At 44.4% G+C, this 19,070-nt stretch overlaps 1 long non-coding RNA gene across 1 annotated transcript; it reads right to left on the bottom strand.

Annotated features, from left to right (window-relative positions):
* Positions 1 to 8,233: 8,233 nt before the first annotated feature.
* LOC148316046 (uncharacterized) lies at positions 8,234 to 16,950 on the bottom strand. Its single transcript, XR_015840398.1, has 5 exons — positions 16,870 to 16,950; positions 15,431 to 15,619; positions 9,581 to 9,676; positions 8,467 to 8,619; positions 8,234 to 8,362 (listed from the first exon to the last, which is right to left on the bottom strand). It is a non-coding gene; the product is annotated as an uncharacterized LOC148316046 (long non-coding RNA).
* Between the last annotated feature and the right edge of the window lie 2,120 nt (positions 16,951 to 19,070).

Here is a 19,070-nt window from a genome sequence, read left to right as displayed (position 1 = left end):
TTTTAAAGATATGAAGCCAGAGCTCGGCACCGGACCCATTTTTATTATTTATTATAATTTTAATGTATTATTGAGCAAATGACACAATATGTCAGTAGTGATTACCACAGAAGTCATGTCAAAATAGTGCAAATTCTGAGGTCGACTTCAAATCAGACAGGCGGAGACGAGCGCCAGAGAAGAGATGAGAATCAGAAGAGATGTTGAAGAAGCTAATAACAAAAAAACACATCAAATCTCCATGTAGTAGCAACGGGGATGGCTCATGGGGTCAGGAGAAGTGAGCGGGAGATGGGGAGTATGAGGTGCCGTTGGGGACAAAAGTCAGGAATCGCTTCACACTTCTGAAATGCACTCTTACACACCAGTGAAATTGTTGTTGCTCATGCATACTTATGAAACGCTATCATACATACGAGTGAAACGCTCTCATACACACTAGTGAAATAGTTGTTGCTCATACACTCGTCAAATGCGCTCATACACATAGGTGAAACATTCTCATACACACCAGTGAAAGGCGCTCAGGCACAATTGTGAAATTATTGTTATTCATAAATACAACTGAAACATGCTCATGCCCATACACGAGTGAAATGCTTTCATACAAACACCCACACTGTTGAAAATGCTGTCATGAACACAAGATCGCTTACAAATACTAAAATGTAAAAATTAATCATTTATTTAGCAGGGATGCATGGTGGGCGACTTGTTAGCACGATGGTCTCACAATGCAGAGGTCGCGGGATTGATTCCGGCTTTCCTGTTTGGAGTTTGCATGTTTCCCACACGCCTGCGTGGGTTCTCCGGTTTCCTCCCACATTCCAAACACATGCATGGCAGGTTGTTTGGACACCCTAAATTGGTGTGAGTGTGAGCGCGGATGGTTGTTTGTCTTTGTGTGACCTGCGATTGGCTGGCAACCAGTTTAGGGTGTACCCCACCTACTGCCCCAAGATAGCTGGGATAGGCTCCAGCACCCCCCGCAACCCTTGTGAGGAGAAGCCGTACAGATAATGGATGGTGGGATGGCATTCATAATGGACGGCCGCCACGGTGGGCGACTTGTGAGCACGATGGTCTCACAATGCAGAGGTTGTGGGATCGATTCCGGCTCCGGCCTTCCTGTGTAGAGTTTGCATGTTCTCCCAAGCCTGCGTAGTTTTCTCTGAGTTCGCCAGTTTCCTCGCACATTGCAAAAACATGCATCCATTTACTCTGATGCCAATGTTTTCTGTACCTTATGGCAGATTTTTCTCTTTGCCGAAGACTATTAGCACTTGTAGAGCGAGGACCTGTGCCACAGTCGTCAACTGCACCCTAAAATCAGATCATTTTGTATTTTAGACATTACACACTACACAGTTAAAGATGGTCCAAAAAAGAAAAATGGATTAATGTATTTCAACTTACATAATACTCTTTAAAGAGCTGACCAGCTCATTCCCAGAGGTACGTATTGGGGCGTATTGGTCGTCTTTACAGAAGACTCCAGGAGGTAACTCGGGTTTGACCTTCAGCCACAACAGAGTGTTGGGTGTGAGTGCTTCCAAGTCGTTGAGGTCGGAAGATGTCCTTGTGATAGGCCTGCTGTTTATAACTGCTTCAGCCTCACCAAGCAAGGTATATTGACTTTCTTCACCCGAAATTTGTTCTTTTACAGTGACATTCAGGATTTTTCTCACAGACCAAATAAGTCGCTCACAGCTTCCTCCGTGGTGGGAACCTGCTGGGGGATTGCTATGCCACTGAATACCTTTTTGCAGCAAGTGTTTCTCGATTTACTTAGTGTTCCATTCTTTGATTGATTTCTTCATTTCACTGTCAGCTGATCTAAAGTTGGTTCCGTTATCAGAATACATCTCTCTCACTTGTCCTCTTCTGACAAGAAATCTTCGGATTGCGTTGAGACAAGCATCTGTGTCACGTGAAGATGCAATTTCCAGATGTACGGCTCGTACAGCGAGACATGTAAAAATCACGCCGTATCTCTTTACTTGTCCTCTAACCCTACTTACTTAGAATGGACCAAAATAATCAACGCCAATTCTCTTGAAAGGCGGATCGTCAGGTAGCACTCTTCTGATGACTCTAGCAGCTCGAGGTATCCAAAACTGTTGATGCAGATTAGCCATCATGTGGTTCCTTCCAGCGTGAGCTGTAATCTCATGAATGTATCTCAGGACTAGCTTTGTGTTATGTGAATCCTTGGCAAGATGGCTTGCTGTTTTGCTGTTTCAGGCATGGCTGCGTGGCTCAACTGTCCACCAACCCTCATGACACCATCTTGAAATACTATATTGAACTTGTAAAGTGGGCTACTTTTCTTCACCCTTTTTTGTTTTTCAAATATGGCTAAATCTTTTTTGAAACTTCACCTTTGACAGTATTTCACAAGTTCTCTTTCTGCTTTATCCAAGTCGTCGCAGGTCAAATACTTTCCTTTGACAGTTCTCTTGAATAAATTCATCTTGCCTTCTTCACCTAATGTGATTAACTCCTTTCTATTTTCCTTTACTCTGTCAGTAAGTCTTTCAGCTTTAGAAACCAGGCTACGGCCTGCTTCAATGCTGTCCAAGACGAATAATGGTTCATCCACTGGCCCAGAGAATCTTTGGGCTACAGTGACTGAATTACATGCACTTGAGTCACTCATTTGACCTCCAGGTCATTAATTGGTAATTTGAAGTGGTTTTTGTGTTTAACTAAATTCCTGGACACTGCCTGATTTTTTTCAGAGCTGTACAACCACTAGAAAGGGTGGTTCCCACAATGTGAGTTTTGCTCAGGTGGCCCAACAATGTCACAAAAACAAGTAGGGGGGTGTGTGTGTGTTTGTATAAGCTACATGTTGGGGACCAACATCGGACAGCACACCCACTGTAGGGGACCAAAATTTTTGTGGGGACCAAAAATCTGGGCCCCACAAAAAAGAGCATTGAATTCAGTGATAAGAAGCTCAGGGGGAGGTCCTGTCAAAGTTTCAGGGCTTCCCAGGAAGGTCACAAAAACAAGACGAGTGTGCTAGAAATGTGTGTGCGGAAAAATTACTCAGGATCGCTGTCTAGTGGTCGGTCCCGGTACTGCACTTACGCACACTTCACACACTCGGCTGGTCTGCGCATGTGCAGGACAGTCTGCTTTATGTCAGGCAGCCACCCTCCCCTCCCCCACAGCCCAACCCGAAAAATTGAGATGTTAGTTAAGTATTTATTCCTATTATTGAGTGAGATTACATATTTTTACTTGGCAGCTGGCACAACAGCTAAGCTTGGAGCACAGTTATTGCAAAATAAAATAAATAAACAGTAACAACAATAACGATTGTTAATATTGTTATACTTTATAGCGTAACCTATTTATACTAATTTTCTGTATGCAATTTCAAGTGCAACTAATATAGTTGTGCATATAGATAGCCACCAAACTCCATACATTAGATAAAAATAAGAGCCACGATGTTAACCAATTAACAGTTCAAGAAAAAAGCAGACATCCAAGAACTTGCTTTGTTACTTTTGCGTGGCCAGAACTACAAACCCCAAAGCAGAGCAAACCCAAAACATCAGAGAAAGTACAATACTTTTGTCAAGGAGTGGTGCTGCTGCTTTGCGATCGCTGCCACCATAGTGAACGCGCTCCCACATTCGTGCACACGCACACATGCCACACACCTGTTTTCCACGTCCTGTCAGTCCACTCCGTCGGTCCACATTTATTTCGTTGGTCAGCCATCACGGTTGGGTGCGCACTAGATCGCTGTTAAACCATCTTCTACGCCACAGTCCTCGTGTTCAACAAACATTTCTCCCGAATTCGCCTACCATGCACAACTCTCCACTTTCAAACCGAGCGCCGCTGTTACTTCCGGGTTTTTAGCGCCAAGCACTTGACGCTAGCGTGTGACGTCATGGCGAAATACTAGGTTTTAAAATAAAAATTTTCTTTTTTTTGTACAGTCTAAGTGCATGGGGTTATGATAGATCGAATGAGTATACCTTTATGTACTCACTAACATTTATGTTGATCATAAAATGTTGTTTTGATGAAGAAAACTGTTATTTTTTAGAATCAATTGGCTTAGGGCACTTGGGCAAACTACGGCCCGGGGGCCACTTGTGGCCCGTTAAACGTTTCAATCCAGCCCCCCAAACTTGAAAAAAATTAAATGAATAAGCCTTGTTAATGGTTTATTTTCTAAATACTGTGGTTTTTCAAAGACATATATATTGTTGTAATGCTTTTGTTCACTTTCGTTTAAAATTAAATGTATTTTAGGACTCATTGTGCCCCCCCCCCCTCCCAATCAAAAAGTTTGCCCATCCCTGGCATAGTGGATGGGCCGAGGAGTTTAAAAGGCACACATCATGCATTTTTCAGTCAGTTTTAGCCAGGGCTTGGTATGGGGAAGACCAGCTGGTTTACATGTAATCATTAAATTTTCCCAAGTTTTATTTAAGTTAATTGGACAAAACAAAAAAACGCAATATTCTTCTGCCAGAGAGTATGTAATATTCTTCTGCCATTTTATTGTAGAGGGCCATTTTGAGCCCCTAACAATATTATTCAACCAAGAGATCATGAGTCGTCGCCCACTTACTTTCTGAAGTCAGCTGGGATGTCACGGCTGTGACCCTCGTGAGGATAAAGTGGTTCAGATGGAAAAGTAGGACTAAGGGCTTTTTCTCAGGTTTCCATGCGCAAATCCATGTATATTAGGTTAATTGGAGACTCTAAATTCTCTACTCATCAAATGACATTCGTGACCCTGATGGATAGATAAAATAGATTATTAATCTGCCATGGGAAGTCCAAGGTGTCTGGTAGAAAGAAATGCATTCATACACTCATTACACAGTCAACCAAGCAAAGACACAAAGCCTAGGGCAGGGGCGGGCAAACTTTTTGATTGGAGGACCACAATGGGTTCTAAAATATGACAGAGGGGCCGGACCAGGAGCAGATGGATGGAGTGTTTTGGAAACCTCACCTCATCTGAGAAAAAAAATACATTTAATTTTATATGAAAGTGAATAAAAGCATTCCAACAATAATATTTGTCTTTGAAAACCACAGTGTTTAGAAAATAAAACATTAACAAGGTTTATTCATTAAATTTTTTTCAAGTTCGGCGGCCCGGATTAAAACTTTTAACGGGCCGCATGTGGCCCCCGGGCCGTAGTTTGCCCTCGCCTGGCCTAGGGCATAAACACATACATGTAATATCCAATCCGCTTATTCTCACAAGGATAGCGTGCTGGAGCCTACCCAGCTGTCAACGGGCAGTAGGCGGGGCACACCCTGAAGTGGTTGCCAGCCAATCGCAGGGCACGCAAAGACGAACAACCATCTGCGCTCAAACTCACTCACAAATGCAACCTCCACACAGGAAAGCTGGGTCCCGGGATCGAACCCTGAACCTTGGGACTGCGAGCCGGATGTCCTAACCAGTCTTAACTCATTAAATACCAGCCATTTTCACTGGAGCAACCCACTCAATCCCAGAGTTTTCCTGGGTTTTGACTAATATTGCAAGGCCCACAGAATATTGTATTCTAATGCTATATAGACATGGAGCACACCCGAAGAAAGATGAGACTCTCTTCTTTCAACAGAAAAAAAATGTTTGTTCCTATCTTTTTCCATTCTTGAACAATCGGCATTTGAAAATAGCTAAATTTCATGAAAACTCCAATCCCTGGGGAAAAAACTGAGAAAATGAGCTTTTTGTAAACTGATGCATTTTGACCATAATTTGAACTTTGACACTATTATTTATGGCTTTTATGACACCTCTAACATCTAAATAATGCATGCCTTCTATAAAATAACAAAAAAAAGCACAAAAAATGTTTTTGATAAAATAAATTTATTTGCACATAACACTAAACGACTGAACTGTTGAACTATGTACAAAAATGAAATACATCAGTGTCATACATACTTTTTTTTTGTGTGATATAAAATAAAACAGTTGCCTTGATGCAAGGGCACACAACATAGTTCACACCACATTCTTGTTTCACTCCGTTTGCCTTTGCGCAAACAGACCCGACACTTTCGTTGTGGTCTGGCTTTGCTGGTCCGTGGAAAATAGGCGAGCTTGTGTTTGTCCACTGGGGTTTGTGTGAAAATAATTGTCTGGGAAGTGATTGCTGGCATCCGCGATGTGCTGCAGAAGCTCATCCGTGAGAAACAGCTGCAGGAAATCAGCTGGCTCCTCAGACTCCAAATGGGCAGCGGCATTCAGTGGTCCAGGGGTTGCTGTAAAGTCGATTTTCCTCGGTTGCCATCCAGTGTGACGCCATCCGGAACCACTGCTTCCTGATGCACAACCTGTAAATTACAGAAATATAAACAATTGGAAATATATATTTATTGCTGCATTTTATTGCTGGCGTGTGAAGTTTCATATTATAATTTACCTTTCTTTACACCAACAAGACGAGGAGGAACTTTCTTGCCGCGGGATGCACAATCTGTGAATTTTAGAAAGTATGCATGATTACCACACCATTCAGTATTGTTGTTTCCTCGTCGGGGAGGAGATACGCTTGCGTCTAACTGCACATTTATGCGACATTTTCTGCCCGCAAGATGCATGATATGTACAATAAAAGCATGAGGGGTAAAACCACATGTTCAATGGTAACTTGCGAGCGCTTACCTCCTCGTTCGGGGGGATCTGGTGAGGACTCTCAGCTGCTTTGGCTATTGTCCGAAGGCAGGCGATGCAGGCCGCAAGGCACGCGCACCCTCTTTAAACGCCTGTTTGTTGTGACGACGACAAAGCGTCATCCTCTCAACCAAAGCGTCTCCATCGCCTTGATGCTTTTAGGAAGCTTTTTTTTACAAAAAAGCATTCCTCGATCGTCATTTGCTTGGAGGATTTCATTGCTAACGCTACTAATGCGACTGCTGCTAGTGCTGCCGATGCTGCTGCTACCCACGCTGCTCTCCACACTTATAAGTCTACCCCAGGATCCCGCCCCCCATTTGTACCTCTGGCGCAGATTCAAGGCGGATCTTTTGCACCTCTGCCCCCTGCTGGGTGATTTTTACATGATTCACAATGCGGACAAGGCTGATTCTCAGTCAGAGGTTGCATCAGACCCTTATGTACACTATGACGTAAAAAAGACAGGAAACGTACTTATACGTCTTTGGTAGAGGGCGCCATTGCATTAAAAGACGTCTTTGTACGTCTAAGGGAGTAAATGAGTTGAACAAAGTACAGGGTCCTTCACCTGACTACAGATGATCTTCTGGGGACTTTATTTGGTTTTAATCACTTTTGGGGTCTGTATCTATGCACACTCCCTGGTTTTGCTACCTTCCCGGGTACCACATACACACTGCTTAGTTTCTCTGCCTTCGTGGGTACCACATACATATTGCTTGGTTTCTCTGCCTTCCTGGGTACGACATACACACTGCCTGGTTTTGCTACCTTCCTGGGTACCAGTCACACAAACGTCAGACGACTCAGCACATACCGACTGTCTCAGCACTACACACTTTCACTCCAAGGCAGTGCTGTGAACCAACTTACTGACAAGAGGTAGTATTTAGAATTTTAAAAAGTGCTTGAAAGGTTTTGTTCATGTAAAACCAACAGATTATGACATTATTATTATTATTTAAATCAGTATTAAACAGCATCAGCATAGGTTAAAGATATTATACAGACTATATACGATAAAAAAATACTAAACCACCCTTGCTTTTCCGTCATTTCTTGTATAAGTTAACACACAGATGTATAACATTTGTTTATACAAATATAACGATTAAAAAGTAGCTGATTAGAGTTTTAATTTTGTATTCATTAATCTGTAATAAAAATGGACATATTTTGGTTAATAAAATTAACAAGAAATAAAAGTAAAGGGTGTTCTAATACTTTTTTCAAGATTGTCCTAACATACATTTAATGTTTACAGTATATGTCTTCGGAAGAAGCGTAGCATTAGATTTTTTTTTTTGTTCTCTCTCTTTGACTTCTGAATTTGAATTTCTGTCACAGATGTGCTTGAATTCTATTTTGGATGATTTGTGTTAAACTGCACAAATATTTGAAGAGCCATAGAATTCAAGAATCACACCAGTGCTGCTACTCCTCCGAACGGGTGAACGCCCTTGATTAACAACCTGCGTTGAGGTGGCTTTTGAGATTCGTGGTGTGGGAGAAAAATCTCTGAAGGCATTCTTAGACTTCAAGAGAGGGTCCACAATTTTCAAAGATTCACTTCCGTCTGAATCAGAGGCCTCACTTGTATCCGGAATATATTCATCTCCACTGTCATCTGAGTTGGAGTAATAATGCTTATCCATTCCAAAGTCAGCCTGTTTTTTTAATCTAAAAAACAACAACAACGAAATATAAAGGATAGAAGGCAGGAGACCAATAAAATATATGCAATTTGCTTGTAAGATTCCCTGAAATCTATATGGGTTGTTTACCTGTATACTTTTGGTCCTCCTGAGCCTTGGGATAGTAATATGGTCTGGGTCTGAGGCGCAAAGTTCAGGGGCAGGATTTGACAATGATTCGTCAGAATCTGTGTCGTTATTCCAAGGAAGATTCAGCCCATATTTTTTGTCCAAGGGAGGAGACTGGGTTGCATCAGAGTCCAAGAGAAAATTGAGAACCCATTAAATACTTAATCCCCAGAGGAATCTGCACAGAAAAAGGTCTTAATTCTATTTGAAAAAAAAAAAAAAACTAAAATATTGATGAATGATATGACAAAATAATGTAATAACAAAATTAATTGACCGTAACAAAAAGCTCCCGGGAGGAAAACTACATTAAATGTTTTTTTAACAGGGCAGTGAAAATATTGGAAAATAAAAACGATAATAAATAAAATAATATAAAAAAAGAATTCAATGTGTATCGATGGACCCATATGAAATACTTATATCGCTATGTACTTATCAGCCATATCGCCCAGCCCAATATGTAACTGCAACTTCAAAACCTCGGGCCATAACAGGATTGTAACATGGGATGCATATCTTCATTCCTAAATTTGTAGATCCCGAGGAGGCTGCTCAATGGTCCTGGTAATCTAAACCTCAACCAATTCGGTCACAGCCAATGTTCTCCATCCTTGTTAAGAAGTTTTGAAATGATTTAATAGATATACTATTGCAAACTATACCAGAATTTTAGACATTTTAAACTTTTGATCACAATTTTACCTATTTTCTAAAAATCTGAAGAATCCACATGCCAAATCACCTGCTGTAGACACATAGGTTCTGTTCTGACAGATAATTCAGTTACAGGTTGTGTACTTAAAGCCAATAAGAGGGCAATGCAGCAGTCGACAACCTGACGAAAGCTTAAGTCTCCCAATGAGAGAACTGTAGTGGCTGGTAGGTTCTTAGATTGTAACATAGTAAAGACATATACTAGGCATAACTGTATATCATATGATGATGAGGGAAAATATTATTAGCTACGATTTATGTCCAGATATATTAGAAAACTTGTCCAACCAGCACAGGTCTATCTAACTGTAATTTTAACATCTCAAGACACGACAGGATGACCACATGATACGCATACCTCCTTTTCAGAGTCTGTCAAAACTTGAGAAGGCTGCTTCGATGTTCTGGTGGCATCAACCTCAGCCGATTCAGTCATTGTCGGTTGTCCTCCATCCTAATGAACAAGTTGAATATTAATTTAATGAATTAAAAAAAGAAAATGGATCAGAATTTTACACATTTTAGGCTTTGGCCACCCAAAACAAAAACTAACAAGTTCACGAATGAAACAAAACCAATTACTTTAGCGCATGACAATTAATCTTCAGTAGAGATATGTTGTGACTGATATTTCAGTCACAGGTTGTCTTTTGAACGCCACCAGGGGCGCAATGGAGCACAGGACAGCCAAAAGTCTTCTTGTCGGACACCTGTAGTGGCTGGTAGGTTCTAAGATTATAACATAGTAAAGGCACATACAACTCCTAACTGTATTTCATATGATAATGAAGGAAAAGATGATTAGCTATGATTTATGTCAACAATAAAAATGGCTCTACGGGGTCCCCACAAACACAAACCTGACAGTTGGGTGTCAGATGGCCAACATACCTGACACGCAATTCAACTCAACTGGACCCCACAACACAAGAAAAAGCTGAGTGAGCCTCAAACCAGACATACACATTCACTGACAAATATCCTGTGACACCAGATATATTAGAAGTCTTGTCTAATCAGCACACGTCTATCTAACTGCAATTTTAACATCTCGAGACACGACAGGATGAGTACACGATACGCATACCTCCATTTCTGAGTCTGTAAAGCCTGGAGGAGGCTGCTTCGATGTTTTAGTAGCATCATAAATTTATTGAATTAATTATATTTGAGGTTGGATTAGATTTTTACACATTTTAAGCCTTAGCCACCCAAAACAAAACATAAGCTCATGAATGAAATAAAACTAATTAATTTCGCCCATGCCAATTAATCTTCTGTAGACACGTGTTGTGACCAGTGTTGTTTTTGGCAGGCATTTTAGATTTTGTCCAAGTCATTTGGACAAAGTGCTGATTTGTTTACATCACATTTAGTCATCCCAATTCGTTATAGTTTTAGTCCAGTTTTAGTCAACGAAAACTAAAAAAAAGGGTTTTAGTCCAGTTTTAATCGACGGAAACGCAAAAAAAGTTTTACCCTAGTTTTCGTCAATTTATTCACAAAGGTTTTAGTCCAAGCGGCACGGTGGCCCAACTGGTTAGCAGGATGGCCTCACAATATTGAGGTCGTAGGTACGATTCTGGCTCCGGCCTTCCTGCGTGGGTTTCCTCTGGGTAATTCGGTTTCCTCCCATATTCTTAAAACATGCATGGCAAGTTGCTTGGACACTCTAATTGCCCCTAGGCATGAGTGTGAGCGTGGATGGTTGTTCGTCTATGTATGCCCTGCGATTGGCTGGACACCAATTCAAGGGTGTACCTCGCCTACTGCCGAAGACAGCTGGGATCGGCTCCAACACCCCCCGCGACCCTAGTGAGGAGAAGCGGTACAGATAACGGATGGATGGATGGATGGGTTTAAGTCCATTTGAGTTAAAACAAGGCATTCAAGGTTTCCACCCAATAACAAAGACTTTTGGATGGACTACAAAGGATTCTTCATTACAAACAGAAAAAAGTGGCAACAGTGGAATCAATGCTCACTGCTCCAAAATAAGCAGAGAAGCAAAACATTTTGTTGGGCAACTGTTGTGGCTTTATTTCACTAAAAGCAACATAAAATAATTTATGAACCACATGCTAACAATTTTGTCTCGTCAACGAAAAAAATTCATGTACATCACGTCATGTTTTCGTCATAAAAGAACCTCGTTTAGCTTGTCATCGTCATTAAAAAAGGGGCGTTAACGAAGTATTTTCGTCATAGTCATCAGTGACGAAAACAACACTGGTTGTGACTGATATTTCAGTCCCAGGTTGTCTCCTGAACACCACCAATTGGGCAAGGGGGCGCAGGAAAGCCTGGGGTCTTCTATTTTTACAGTATAGAAAGGCTAAATATCAAATTGAAACAGTGTTTTATATCATGAATATACAGGGTTGGTGCTGGTTCTGGTAGGGAAACCACAACATAAAGATGTCCTTAATTAGTCCCACAATGGGGATATTTGCAATATGGCATATGATGGCCTAACAGGGCCACCGCCCAGAAAAGAGTAACGCAGAACTTTGTAATACTGTCACTCCCTGACCAGTTCGTTGTTCCTGAAGAGCCAAACTTTGACTCAGACCCACAAATTTGAATTACAGATAGTGGACAATGGAGAACTCCCCCAGTCAGTCAGCATGTTCAACTTGTCATGATCCGCGTCAGGCATGACAGGGGTTTTTGTATTGTTTTCGTGTCATGCGGTTTTGTTATTGTTTTCGTCACCTCCCTGCCATGTGCACTTTGTTTTTGTTTTGGTCAGCTGTGATAGCGCCTCCCCTCAGCACTCGTCCTCACCAGCCACGCACCTGTTCCCCGTTACCCTCATCACACACCTGTTTCCCATCTGCTCCCCTGATCACTCGACTATTTAAGCTTCCCATACCGACAACGCAGTGTCGGGTCATTGCCGCACTTTCCGGACTTCCACGACCACGTTTGTTACTGTCAAGTTCATGCTCTCGTTCCCGTTACGTCCCTCAGCGTTTTGCCCCGGCTTCTGTTCCTCGTCCTCCTTTTCTGTTAGTCACGTTCTGGTTGCCCTTGTTCCCTAGCCCCATGCCACGTTGTTTGTCCTTGTTTGTTTCAGTTAATAAATTCCCTTCACGTTACTCACCTCTCTGCCTCCTCGCCTTTTGGGTCCACCTCCTCCTCGCCGTAAGGCGTACCGGGACAGAATGACCCGACCGAGAAAGAAGGACCCAGCGAGGGGCTCGCGGCGGCGTCATGGACACCACCGCACGGACAACCTCCCTCAACCTGCCGATCACCTCAGCGCCACGTCTGCTACACTCCCCTCGTCTCCAGGTTACGTCATCGATGGTTTACCCGTCATTCCACCCCATCTGATCATCGACTCGGATCACGAGGACGATCTCGAGTATTTCTACCGTCTTCCAGACGCCCAGCGCAACCCGGACTCAATCAGTGACCAGATTTCTGAACTTCAGGCCCACCTTGCTAAACTGGAAGCTCGCATGGCCCAGAAAGAGGAGGAGCTGCTGACTGTACTGGCAAGGAGGGAGGAGGAGAACCTCGCCCAGAAGAGGACCCGGGAACTGGAAGCTCAGATCTCGGAGCTGCAGGAGGATCTGGAAGCGGAGAGACAGGCTCGCAACAAGGCAGATGAGGGGCGCAGAGACCTTGGAGAGGAGCTGGAAGCTCTCAAGACTGAGTTGGAGGACGTTTTAGACTCAACTGCAGCACAGCAAGAGCTACTGGTCAAATTTGGAGAGAGCGAACAGCAGAGGCGGGAGATGGCTGACAAGTTGGCCAAGATGCAGTCGGAGCTGGACAATACCAACAGTCTGCTGACTGAAGCCGAGGGCAGAAACATCAAAGTCAGCCAAGACCTGTGTTCAATGGAGTCGCAGCTGCAGGATGCACAGGAATTGCTTCAAGAGGAGACCCGCCAAAAGCTGAGCCTCTCCACTCGCTTGCGGCAGCAAGAGGATGAGCGGAACGCTCTGCGGAAGATGCTGGCTGAGGCAGAGGAGGGCAAGAGGAACGCGGAGAAGCAGGTCTCCTCACTTCAAGCCCAGCTGATCGACATGAAGAGGGCTGACGCTGATCAGGTCCCCCGTCGTGACTGCGCCCGGCCCGAATGCTGCGCCCGGCCCGCAATCACCTCCACGTCAGCTGCAGCAACCCATGTCGCCGCCACGTCAGCTGCGCAGACCATGCCGCCTCCACGTCAGCTGCAGCAATCTACGCCGCTTCCTCACCAGCTGCAACCTCCAGAGTCCAGTACCGGCTCCTCACCAGCGGCCGAGCCCCCTTCCGGCACCTCGGCCGAGTCCCAAGTACCCGATCCAGCGGAGCACGCTGTGCGTCCGTTTCAAGTCCAGGTTCAGGCGGAGCACTCCCTGCGTCCGTCCCAAGTTCACGTCCCGGCGGAGCACGTCCTGCGTCCGCCTCAAGCTCATGTCCCGGCGGAGCACGTCCTGCGTCCGTCTCAAGGTCAAGTCCACGTTCAGGCGGAGCACGTCCTGCGTCCGTCTCAAGATCAAGTCCATGTTCAGGCGGAGCACTCCCTGCGTCCGTCCCAAGTTCACGTCCCGGCGGAGCACGTCCTGCGTCCGCCTCAAGTCCACGTTCAGGCGGAGCACGTCCTGCGTCCGTCTCAAGATCAAGTCCACGTTCAGGCGGAGCACGTCCTGCGTCCGTCTCAAGATCAAGTCCACGTTCAGGCGGAGCACTCCCTGCATCCGTCCCAAGTTCACGTCCCGGCGGAGCACGTCCTGCGTCCGCCTCAAGCTCTTGTCCCGGCGGAGCACGTCCTGCGCCCGCCTCAAGTCCACGTTCAGGCGGAGCACTCCCTGCGTCCGTCCCAAGTTCACGTCCCGGCGGAGCACGTCCTGCGTCCGCCTCAAGCTCATGTCCCGGCGGAGCACGTCCTGCACCCGTCGCAAGTTCCTGTCTCGTCGACGCTCGACGACCAGCCGCCGATCCACGTTCCTGTCTCGGCGGGGCTCGACGGCCAGCCGCCGCTCCACGTTCCTGTCTCGGCAACGCTCGACGACCTGCCGCCGATCCACGTTCCTGTCTCGTCGACGCTCGACGACCAGCCGCCGATCCACGTTCCGGTCTCATCGACGCTCGACGACCAGCCGCCGCTCCACGTCCCTGACTCGGCGGGGCTGGACGACCAGCCGTCGCTCCAAGTTCCTGTCTCGGCTGCGCCCGGTCCGCCGCCGCTCCAAGCCTCTGCCTCGGCTAAGCCCCTCGACCTGCCGCCGCTTCTCGTCTTAGCCTTGGCGTCGCACTCGATGAGGCGATCTGGGCCTCCCGGACGCCCGCCTGAATGGCCACAGTCGGACTCCCTGGTTTGGCCTCCCGGACGCCCGCCCGAATGGCCACGACTGGACTTGCGGGTTCGGCCACCCGGACGGCCGCCTGAATGGCCACGAAAGGACGCGCTGGTCTGGCCTCCCGGACATCCGCCAGACCGGCTTCGATCACGGGTCGTTGACCCACCGCCCGACCCCTTCCGCCCACCCTCGTTTTTGGACATGGTTTTTCTTTTTGTTCTTTTTGTGGGACGTCTGGAATCCGTCCCTTAAGGGGGGGGTACTGTCATGATCCGCGTCAGGCATGACAGGGGTTTTTGTATTGTTTTCGTGTCATGCGGTTTTGTTATTGTTTTCGTCACCTCCCTGCCATGTGCACTTTGTTTTTGTTTTGGTCAGCTGTGATAGCGCCTCCCCTCAGCACTCGTCCTCACCAGCCACGCACCTGTTCCCCGTTACCCTCATCACACACCTGTTTCCCATCTGCTCCCCTGATCACTCGACTATTTAAGCTTCCCATACCGACAACGCAGTGTCGGGTCATTGCCGCACTTTCCGGACTTCCACGACCACGTTTGTTACTGTCAAGTTCATGCTCTCGTTCCCGTTACGTCCCTCAGCGTTTTGCCCCGGCTTCTGTTCCTCGTCCTCCTTTTCTGTTAGTCACGTTCTGGTTGCCCTTGTTCCCTAGCCCCATGCCACGTTGTTTGTCCTTGTTTGTTTCAGTTAATAAATTCCCTTCACGTTACTCACCTCTCTGCCTCCTCGCCTTTTGGGTCCACCTCCTCCTCGCCGTAAGGCGTACCGTGACACAACTTCCATAGAAACCTCAACATACATTTATTAGATTGCCAAACTAATTGGAAACTACATCACCAGAACACCACAAGTGGGCTCTGTTATTGTACTTAAAGATGCATCTTACAAACCTGTGTTCTCCAAGGCCAGCTGGTCCATAGTCTTAAGTTATTTCTTCGCCAACATCAATGTCTCGGAGCGCAAACAGACAGAGGTGTGGTCTGTCCTCTGTTGTCTTCTTCTTCATTTTACAGTTGGGGTGCATGTGGTCATCATTAACCAGTCTTCCCAGACTGCCATCTTCTTGAGCGGCATCAACACTTAAAATAGATTTAAAAAAAAAAAAAACAATTATTCAATCAATGTCAGAAATTAATCTTTGAGACAATCTTGTGTACACAAAACATAAAAATAGGAAATCCACAATTTTTAAATCTTCTAAATCAAATCATACAAGAAATTTCTATTGGAATCAGACCCTATTAACAGCTTGTCTTTGAGACTTCATGGTCTATATTTTCATTTGTACAGATTCAACGCATGAATAAAAGTAATTACCGTATTTTCGCAGTCATAAGCAAACAAAGCGCCCTGTCAGTCGATGCGTCCATTAAATGGACAAAGTACCACTCACGTCCATCAGCCCTTGTCATCAACGAGCTGTTGGAAGTGCATGTTAGCACACCCTGCTGGGCAAAGAGTGAGTTGTCCATGCTTACAATCGACCGTGACAAATACACCATCTGACTATAATGTTTGGGTGATGGTGTTGGAAAAAGCTGGACAAAGGGCAGCTGTCCACAATGTTTTAGTCTGTCTTATCATTTATGTTATTGCAAGCAAGAAACGTCCCAGGTTTAGACAACAGACAAAAAGTCCAAAGCATAACAGCACATCTCTTTAAACAGCCATGCAAATCTCTCTAAACAGCTATGGGATTGTGGGTCTCTGCTCCCAGAATGCATTGCTTGAATTAGCTAAGGCTGAGTGGCTTTTGTATTATTTTCATTTTTTTGGGGTATATTGATGGCATGAGAGATACATGTTTGTGTTAATCTTATTTCTATGTTTCATTGTTTGCTTGTATGATGAGTTTTTTATTTTTTTTTGAAACCGTGACTCTAAGGAGTGTGGTGAGCAGCCAAGTCCCTCCCCTGACGTTGCTTTGTAGGCTATTGCCAATGCACCTAATTTTGGCCTGAGCCATTGTCAGCTATTGTCAATAGAGACTTGGCGTCTGCTGCAACAATGGGGTGATTGCTCATGTTATTGGGGCATAGTAGGCTGCTATCGGCTGTGTCAGTGTGGGCAGCTCTGCCAAGTTCATGCTATGCTAACAGCAGCTGTGCTATCGTCTTGTCAGGCGGTGCGTCCAGTATATGTTACAAAGACAGAAATAGCGGCCTCAACAGGTGTTGCGCCCTTTGACACGGCGCGTCTTTTGGGTGCGAAAATACGGTATACATTTTTGCTTAGAGAATGATTTTTCCCCTAACACTTATGGGATGAGTATGTGTTTATTTTTTTAAATAAAAACAAAAATAAGATAACATCTCAATCTTTGCCTCACCTCCAAAAAGACAGTGCCTCTTCCATCCATCTTCCTGCGTTGAGATTTAATTTTCCTCTGTACTCCATAATAAAGAATAAAGTCGTCTTTCCTGAAAGGGGCCTTGGTAAATACTCCTCGACCTAGTTAACAGGGAAATCAAGATAGCTTCGTCATATTTTTAAGCACACAAATAAGGAGTCATCATATTCATTTGGGCCACTATACTAATGTAGGGTGGTTTGAAACATTGCTTCTTGTGAGGGATAGAGCAGAGCCCTTCTTTATGATTTTAAAGGAACAGACCAGCCAAAATTCATTTTCCAGCATTGCATTAGCCAGTATGTATTAGGACTGAAAGTACAAATGTCAATGGCACCTGGTTACGTAAAAAAAAAACTTTAAGATTATTTAGTTTCATAACAATGACATACACTGTATACACAGTCATATTGGATCGCGTCACGTGATCTCTGTGACGTATAACGTGCTTTACACTAGACTATCAATATCGGACTTGTTCACCGGTCTATTGTGGTATAAAAATGCCGGAGGGCGTCATCAAGTACAGCCTTAATTTAGATAGAACTCCTACCATCAGGTTTCACGCTCACTGAAATAACTTGAAACTGACAAAAGAAAAGGTCAAGACACTCTTAATGTAAAATAACCACTTAAAAAACGATGTCAGCTTGGTTATCAGAAAACAATAATATATCTTCGCAAAAGCGTTAACATCATACCTTTAAATGAGTTTATATACTTCGCTTCTAACTCTGCAGTCTTGTCCAGACCCTTGACTGCATGTTCAATAGTATCCTGCTTTGGGGACTTCCTGCATCTCAGGGAAGGCATTGTTTATTCTATAAAGAAAAAAGACAGTTTTGTGTTGAGAATTATTAATACTATAGGCTAAATGGAGTTTTAACAATATCAGTGTAAGAAAAATAAATTATAAATTAAAAAAATATCAATCCCTCCATCCCAATTAACGATTTCAACCATAATAGTTTATATTGAAGTTTAAACAACAGACAGACAGATTTATGCAGTGTGACTACAAAAATCTTACCAAAATTGCATTCACAGTAACCTTTGCTTTAAGAATCATGTAATTAACCAGTGAACATCGTGTCTTACACAAAAATTAATGACAGAAATTATCATGGTACTTGCATTCTGTTGTTCTATAACAAAAGTGCAAGCTGTTAGCTCCGCAAAGCTAACGCAACAAGCTAGCGTCCCTCGTGCTCACATTCAATGCAAACCTGACCACCGGATGAAAATACGCGTTGGTTTAGTTCTTTAAATGAGTAAAAGCACCATGACGTTTTATAATTATTCAATGCTTAACTGGAGCTCGTCAATTATGTCGATGTAGGAGCACATGTTTGCTAGGCCAGTGTTGTAGGCCCACATCCATGGTGCTACTTTGTATAGTGTTTTCCACACAACTATCTCTAACCATGAACAAATGCACTCGAGGCATGTTTTGAATAAAAACAAACGAAAAACACTTACCTCTCCGTTTCAACAGCAGTTCGAACTTCGAAGTGGTGATATTCTCCAGCGTTAAGCACCTGCTCGAACTGCGAATAGGTCAAATTCAACAGCGTCTTTTTTCTGTCTTAATAAGGACGCGATGAGAGGAGGAGCGCTTGCCTTTCGTCAGCACGCCCCGCGCGGGAGGTGCTGCTTTATCACTCTCTATCTGTGCCCGCCCGCCGGCATGTCGATAGGAAAATAATATTCCTTCAAACATTACTTTCATCTTCTTAACGTTTTGTAGTGAATTTAACAGGTTCACCACTTTTTTCAAATACACCAATGGAAAACAGGTCTTAATTGAGGAAACATACAAAGAGCGTCTCACAAACACCTTATGATGAGCAATGTAATTTGATCACGTTTTTTGTCACTGCCTGGACGTCGGTTCACTGGCCTGGTGGCAGTGGCTTGTAGACACTGTCACTGAGTGGGAACGGATCTCAAGGTGGGTCAAACTAACCCAAGCAGTGGATCGGTCCGTTTTTTAAATTTATTAATTTTTTTATTTTATGTATTTATTTATTATTTAATACAAGGGCTTCGGCTCACTACCAGTGGGCGGGACCAAAGAATTTGGGTTTCCTTTGAGCTAGGAGGCAGTCAAAGGCAGTCCAATCCCCGGCAACATAAAGCGCCTAGCTCTGGGGACATGGAATGTCATTTCTCTGGTAGGG

This window comes from Idiotropiscis lumnitzeri, unplaced genomic scaffold (assembly GCF_059441095.1).
Source record: "Idiotropiscis lumnitzeri isolate Australia: NSW breed Sydney's pygmy pipehorse unplaced genomic scaffold, RoL_Ilum_1.0 HiC_scaffold_24, whole genome shotgun sequence".
NCBI lineage: Eukaryota > Metazoa > Chordata > Actinopteri > Syngnathiformes > Syngnathidae > Idiotropiscis > Idiotropiscis lumnitzeri.
This window is presented reverse-complemented; position numbering and strand designations above follow the sequence as displayed.